Source organism: Anopheles darlingi, chromosome 3, assembly GCF_943734745.1.
Source record: "Anopheles darlingi chromosome 3, idAnoDarlMG_H_01, whole genome shotgun sequence".
In the NCBI taxonomy this organism is placed as follows: domain Eukaryota; kingdom Metazoa; phylum Arthropoda; class Insecta; order Diptera; family Culicidae; genus Anopheles; species Anopheles darlingi.
This window is the reverse complement of record NC_064875.1, coordinates 13,833,967-13,842,061: the sequence shown is the minus strand read 5'-3', so window position 1 is coordinate 13,842,061 and position 8,095 is coordinate 13,833,967. Positions and strand designations below refer to the sequence as shown.

Below are 8,095 nucleotides of genomic sequence, written 5' to 3'. Positions count from 1 at the left end.
TTGACCGTCACGGAAACAGACATACCGACGACGACGACGACGACGACATGCGGCATGCGGTTCGGTAGCGACTCTCCGAGCGATTTCGATGAGGTGGTTGATCCGGATTCCGGTTCCCGGATCGTCTGGCATCAACGGCGGTGCGACCGCCGCGCGCACTGTAAACACCTTTACACAGTTCGGCTGTTCGGTTTTTGAATCCACATACTACTTTGAGCTCTGAGCAACTCCAAATCCGCGCTTATCACTTCGTTGCTCGATGCAGCGATGCTCCGTAATCAATGCTTGCAGTGCATCTCGATATCGGTAGCGGGTGTACGGTCGGAATAATCTGTACTCGCCCGTCGGTCGGCTGCGAAGCGATTGTGTGTAAGGGGCTTATAAGCACCGCTACGGATGAAGCTATTCTTGGTCGCGGACGGCGGCCAATGTGCTATAGCATATAATTTATTAAACAAAAACAACGTCGATAGGCGTCGTGGCGTTCGGTTCGGGACGATTACTCGCATTGAACTTTGTCAGCGATGCGGTCCGAAGCGAAATGGGAGCAAACGATGCTCGGGGGGAAAAGATTTCCGAAGCATTATGCGCTCTGCTCTTGGAGGTGTCCGTTTGATAACTGGTAATGGCAAAGGACAACGCAGAGATCGATGCCGATCGAAAGATACTATCCCTAGTAGCGGGAAAATTGAAAGCAACTCCTTCAGTACCTCAGTAAATCGAAAGGTCAACGAGCAACGAAACATTGACATCAGCGTATCAGTACGGATTGATTGCTTATCTTAACAGATTGATCAATTAGATCAGCAATCATCACAAACACCGAAGAACACCTGCGTGAGAAGCGAAGGAAGCGGAAACTCCGTCCTCCAGTAAGGCATAGGCACGAAGCTCACCAACCGAGGTGGCCAGATCAGCCACCGACAGAGAAAGCCCGGCCGATGGATGGATGCGATTTCGTGAGGTTTGTTGTTGTTTACGCTTCAGCGCTGATAGCGACGATGGGTCAGGTCTGGGCTGGTAACAACCAGCCCATTGCAGAGTGCACGAGGCCACTCGCTTCTAGAATGGCTGCTGCTGCTGCTGCTGTGCTCGCCATAGTTGGAATCGATGTACACACTTTAATCTGTGCGCTCCTTGGGGTTGTCTTATTTTTAGACACCCACACACACACACACACACACACACATCCACTGTCTGGACAGGTTCATCACCGTACATCACGGACGCTGGGTCAGCTGGTCCGCATTCGTTGGCTTCCTGGGATACTTGGCCACCCGGGACTGTTTTGGGGTCAAACGAAATTTACGTACCCTTGGTACCAAGACCGGTGACCAAGATTAGCACTGGGACCTAACCAATGACGGACCAAGAGTGAGGCCCTTGCTTGCTTGCTATCTGACAACCGAACATCGAAAAGTCAAGGCAATCTCTCTGGGGTTCCTGTGGTCCCGGCGGTCGGTCGCGATAGTGATCGTTGCTAACATCGAGTAAACAGAAAAAAAATCACCGTTTTTGGTGGCATTGTGTAACTTTCGTCATTAAGAAGCAATATCAATCAAATGAATAAAATGTTACGGGGGGGTCGAGGGTCGATCTGGGTTATCGTGGCTTCGCTTGAGGTCACCCGGGGATTGTGGCTTTGCAGAGGTGATACGTGGGACCATTCGGGGGGGTGTAGCCGAGTCCATCGTTCTAGGAAATTCCCGGCATTTAAGACAAGTCGTGGCATTTGATTTTGGAGATGCGTTTGGCTGGTGAGATGCGGTTCTTGACATGTTATTAGTTTTGGTTTCTAGCGTATTTCTCCTTACTTATGCTCTAATACTATTGTGTAGTTTTAGAATCAAGATTATCCCTAAAAAAATAATAAATGATGCATGTGCAGGTACAGTAGAAAACTAACTCCGAACGAACTTCATATATTGTTTTGTCGATCACAAATAATGCTCTGCCAATAGGGGTTTGATTGCTGCAAACACGTTGTTTACAAACGAAGCGTTTATAAGGTTGTTTCCTCGAAGTTGCGGGTGGTGAGTGTTTTTAATTGCAATGCAATTCCTTACCATATTGTTATCGGAGATCAGCTTTCTAGAAAAATCGGCCAATCCCTTTCGCATGTTCTGAATGTTAGTTCAACATTATGGTACAGATAACGATAACGGTAACGATAACGATTTACGTGTTTTCTATCCTAAAGAAAAGGGAATTTGAAGCTCAGACTTCAATTTGCTCGAGTGTTTGTATCGATTTTTAAATAATCTCTTGAGAGTTTTACTGTTGCGAGAACGGGTTGTAGTTGACTGTGAGTTCACAGCAGGCGTTAGTAGCATCGAGCAATATGGTTAACGATTCTGGGTAGAACATAATACCTATGCTGCAAACCATGTCATCAATCATTTGCATAGACACTTCACATGACTTATACGAAGGCAAAATTTTGAATCAATACATTACGCACATGGATACTGAATAAATATTTGACATTAAATACTGTCGTACAACAGTTTGAAAGCAGAAAACTGAGTTGAATTTAGATTGATAAAGTCTGAGTAAAAAAAGTATGCTATCTCCCCTTTGATGGAAGACGATCGATGGTGAAAATGATATCAAACGTGTAAAGGCATTGCATCGTCGATAAACAGCATCGTTACTCCTAACCTACCCTAACCGTCGCCACTTCTGGCACCCCGCGAATCACGCAAGGTGTTCGTTCGCTGGTAGCAAATTGTCACTTATACGTATTTACCACGACAGCAGCTTTAATGTGTCGTAATGGCGCCACCTTTCCGTCGGCGGCGCTTTCCGGGAAATTCCGGATCGGTGCGACCTGTTGCCATCGCTCACAACACCAACAGCATCTTATGTACGCTGGGCTGGGCTAACCTGCGTGCAGCAGACTGGAGTGGTGAGTGCGAGGAAGTTTGTCCGTGGTTGTTTACGTCGTGCCGCATTGAAGAAGCTGATTGTTGGCCTCGGAGTGCAAGTAATCGGAGAGTGTCTTTCCCGTCTACATTTCCGTCTCCTTTCCGTGTTTCGCTTTGTTTTCGAAGAAGCTCGCCCGAGGCAGTGTGATGAACACGGCCAGAGGCAGTGTGATGAACAGCTTTTGACCTCTCCTTCGTCGCGGGGTGCGATTCGATGCGTTGGTCTCGTTTGGTGTGGGACCTTCGAAGTGTTGGAGTGGAGCGAGCGATAGCGTGAAAAAGGGCAAGATGCGAAGAACATCTTCACATCACGTGTACCGACGAGGCACAGGCGAGACGAGGCGAGTGAGCTCACAGGTCTGGGTGTGAGTGGTGCTGGAAATAAAACTGTTGCAGGAATCGCTCGTTCCAGGTTCGTCTGGTAGGGTAGATGTGATGTGGTGGAATTCGATTACGCAACAGGGTGTTAAGGGATGGCAACAGAACCGTGGAAAAAAATGATCTGATTTTCGAGAAGTATAAGGAGTTTATTAACCAACATTACACATTCGCTATGAATGATGTGCGTTAGATTGTTTATGGTGCATCCAAAAAGGTGAATGTTACATACTTACACATTTCAACAAGTAAAACTACAAATAAAAGTTCTTCCTCGAAATAAATTGATCATCTCTAAGCATCGTATAGCATCGTAATGCTCAAGTCTCGAAGCAGTTTCATAATATATAGTTGTGGATAGTTTATGAAAAGCGTAACCCAACTATTTATTCTTCGCTTAACTCTCAAGCGCAATGTTTACACACTGAAGCTTCCAGACTGTGCTCTTGTTCTCTGTCCCTTCTCTTTTTTTGCTACCGAGTTGCCACGCGAAACACTCCGAAACGCATTGTGCTTAATTGGTTCGTGTTCGTTCTTTCACGAACAACAAGAACACACTCGAGAACAATATGAACCGGCGCATCTTCCAAGTTTGTTGTTTGTTTGTGTCGCTAACGCACTGCCACTACTACGCCGCAGTGCCGTGTTCGTCTATATCAAGCTCCAGCTCATGCTTAAACAGAAAAATCTAGAACGGGGAACGTTGGCATAAATCTTGTGCCATGTGTAGACGCACCATCGCACCTCAGTTCTCAGTGAACCATTTCAACAGTTCCACGATGCGCGACAAACAGCACCATGTACGAAGCGTACGAAGCGTACGAAGCGTTTACAATTTCATCGAGCGTACCAACCCCCGAGGACGGGAGCTTCTTGGTGGGAGTTTTGTTTTCGGTGGGAAAATTATGCCAACAAACGTTTTCTCGGGGCGAGATACAAAAGAGAAAGCAGCCACAGTCCTGGCATTGAAACACGTGGTTGAAGGATACATTTCGTTGCGTCTGCATTCTCGCGGAACTGTTAGGTGCTCGGCTTTTGATTTTTACAAGAAGAAAGTTGGTAGGGAAGCCTGTAGTGTGGGGGTGTGAGGGGTTATACTTTGAAATATTCACTGACGCGTTCATGTCAGCTTGTCTTTGTTGCCACGTGTCGCGGAGGAAAACATGAAGCGCGTTGGAGTGCGTGCATTTGTGCGGTTTTCTGTAGAGCGGCTGGTTGTAAGCGATGAAGCTGCCTCGGTGCACAATGTAGCAGCGATGCATACTGCTTTCTGAATGCAAGTTTGTGTGTTTCTTTTACTGGGTTTCTGTATAATGGTTGGCGTTAGTAGCTTCTTTATATGACCGTTTGTTTACATATTGATGATTTAACATTTGCTTACTGAATGCAATGCTATCATCTATCTACGATCCCGTTCTTCTGTAGTTGAGTTAAACAATAGGACGCAAAGAACAAACAAACAAATATACAACTGCCAATACAAAATATTGAAATATCAGTAGTATTCAACAGGCATGCAACATAAAGTTTGTTATTGTAATTGCGTTGTTTGATTCATCTAGTCCAGTAGGAAGTATGCTTGACTTTTTTTTTGACCAAACCGATTTTATATACGCTGTTAATGCAATGCTAAATCTGTTATAAAGCTGTTGCATGATTGTAAATGTAAATCAGTTGTTTTTTTAAATGTTTATAGCAATGGCACTGGCCTTTTACATTCGTTTATTCGAGCAAGATTTAAAAAAATATTGCAAGGCGTCAAGTGACCGTTTGCACTAAGTCAATAATAGTTTATTGCTCATGAGAGCTGCTTCCGTGTACTGGTAGCTTAAGAATCTAGCTTCACAAATAACCCTTTTCGAGGACAATTTATTCATGAGGTGCAAATCTTATAATTGATCCACTATTGTTCAGCGAGCCTTCAGTGAAACAGCAATAGTACAAGTATGGCAAATCGACAGCAGACCAACTGATTGGGGACATCAATTCAACGCTCTATGAATACTAGATGGATGTGGTCTTGAGTACATTTATCGACATTTCCTGCGTTTGCAAGACCTCTTCGAGTGGACGTCTGATGACGTTATGTTGACGATGACGGGCCCCTTGACGACACGAGGTCACCGTGTGCCGAAAGCGGACACCGAAAGCGGAAACGGAAATCCGTACCGAGACACTTCCACTCATGAAGCGACTGGAGCGGCAAGTTCAAGTGAGCTGTTCTCCATTTCGGGTCTGTTGTCTCACCAAACCTCTGGCTAAAAAGGCCAGAAGCACCAGCCAGCATCGGTGCTGAAGCATGATTTTTAGGATTTCCTCCCTCGGTTCGGACGGGGAACTGAAAGGATACCGAAAGGGACCGGAAATGTGCGGATCTTTCCGGTAAACGTTTACCGATGGCACACAGTCTCGAGTGTCAGCCAAACTAACGAGACTGATGAGATCCGTTGAGTGCACTAACGGGGCGAGACGAGTGAGCACTCTCTCTACTCTCTGCTTTCGTGTCTTTCGTTGAAATGCGAATCCATTTTGTCCATCCATAGCAAGTGATAGATTAAACATGAACGCCGAATAAGTGCAGATCGTGCGACGTCCAGTGAGAATCATTCAACTTGAAATCGTTCAAATGTCGCTTGTTCAGCAGGTTTGCGAGCTGGACGATGCTGTTTTCATCGCTACAGAATCTAACAGGTGCTGTCCATCATATCCTATCATATCGGATCATTATAAAGTTTTTGAGTCATTATGAAGACTATTATCTAGTTACGATAAGCTGCTGTTTCGTTTGCAACCGAAAGAAAAAACCAGAAAGTGCTGGAGCAAATAATTTCTGACAGCTTAAACCACTATCGCACCAGCGTCAGTTAGTTGGATCCAATTATCTAAGGACCGGTCAGTGGAATAACCACACAAAAAAGCCAAAAAAAAAGAGGAAAATCGTTTACCCTCATTATGCTCCCCCTCCCCCTCATTAGTTATCAGACTAAAGGCGAACGCAGTTAAGCTCAGAGAGTTGAGCTGGGTATCAGCGCAAAAGGCAAAGAGACGCGGTTAAGCTCTTAACGAGTTTCTCGTGGTTCGCGCGTGTACTCTACCAGTGGATCTCGCGATAGTGGACGTCGGCGAACGTGAAAGTGGATCCACCCGAGCTTCCTAATAAGCTGCCGCTTCATTTCTCTAATTGATCCCGTAATTGAACCGTTAACATAAGCCGCGGAACGGCCAGCAATCGGAGCGGAATTTGCGAATTTCGTTTTCGTTGGAAGGGAATCCTTGCGAACCGTAAGGAGGAGGTCGTAGCAAGCACTGAACTGATATTCTTTTTCTGCGCCATTTCCTGACCAACGCCTGCTCGGTGGCGGTTGATAACAACCGCTGATGTGTGTTTTGGTTTCGCTGAGATAGCAACAAAAGGGAATCCATGGTGGTGCAAAATTTCGCCATTTCACCAAATTGTGTAAACCAATTTTCCGGCCAAAACGAGTATGAATCATTTAGTCTAGTCGCTCGACACCGTAAATGATTTAATCAATAATGATTACGTACATCATCAAAACGTAACGTGGCTTGTGTTACTTTACACCGAGATGGTTATAGCGAACGGGCAGCATTGACTACACCATCAAACTACTCTTAAACTGCGAGTCAACGGATTAGCTAGCACGAACCAACGTCATCATCATCATCATCCTCATCACCATCGTCATCGTTGCTCGGTGTGCTTGCTCGCAACCCATAATCATAATCGTTTGGTGGCAATTTTTACTTTCACGCCCTTGGCCAACCTTTGGCGCTTCATGGCGCTGCCACGTCGACTCGTCGTCGTCCTGGTTGGCTTCGTTCCCGTGAGACTTACGCCATGGCCACCGAGAACCAACCGACACGAAACTTTCTAATATGCCATTTCTTTGCATTTACATTGCTGGTGCGAACCAACGCTGATCAGAACCCCCCTCCCCAGGCAATGGGCCACTCGAGCCGCGCAGAAGCCAACCGTGAACCGTGCTCGTGGTAACGTCAGCCAGCACGCCTGCAGGGCAGGGGTTTCCTTCCGGTGTCCTGTTCCCCAGTGGTACCATCGTTCATTGGACCGGCGGACTGAAAGTTTGTCGTACGAGTTCGCTGCTGCTGCTGTTGCTGCGAACGTGAGCCGCGTGCTGGTTGGTCCACTCGGACACTCGGACGATGAGGACGCTGAAGGCATAGAATATAAATTGTTGGTTTTTGAAACCAATTTCAAGGACGCTGGAGCGTGAGCGGGACCTAATGAAATTGCTCCATTTAGAGGCGAGAACGAGAGATCTCGTGGTCATTTGGCACGATTGCAACATGATTCGTTCTCATCTTCTACCTGGCAGAGGTCGGATGCAGTTATGCACCGTATGGGAGAAGGTCGCCTTTATGGTATTTTCAGCATCAGAATGAGGTGGAAGATGAGCTTCGTTGTTACTGGATTATCACCGCAGCCCACCAAACGTCGTTAGTGTAACGTCGTGCAAGGTTAAGTACATTTATCCGCCGGGTTATGATGGCCAATCGTTTTTTTCTCTCTTTCTCACTTTCATCGTTTCGTGCGATGAACTTGTGGCCAAGCGTCACGATGACGCGTTGAAGCGCTGCTTGGCGAAGGGCGAATTCCGACGGAAAATTAAATTAAATATCCTCGACCATAATCACATTCACGAGCGATGGGAAGAAGGAGAGCATATCATCATCTTCGCTATGTCGGATTCCGCTTTGTCATCATGAACGTCAACGTAAGGACGACATACTTTCCCGGTATACAGTTT

At 46.3% G+C, this 8,095-nt stretch overlaps 1 protein-coding gene across 4 annotated transcripts in view; it reads right to left on the bottom strand.

Moving 5' to 3' along the window:
* Positions 1-8,087: 8,087 nt before the first annotated feature.
* LOC125958262 (protein O-mannosyl-transferase Tmtc3) overlaps positions 8,088-8,095 on the bottom strand; it is a 128,141-nt gene continuing 128,133 nt past the window's right edge. For all 4 annotated transcript variants that reach the window (XM_049691502.1, XM_049691501.1, XM_049691503.1 and 1 more), the window contains exon 13: positions 8,088-8,095. This exon is cut by the window's right edge and continues 3,122 nt beyond it. The gene's annotated coding sequence lies outside the window, so the exon portion shown is untranslated.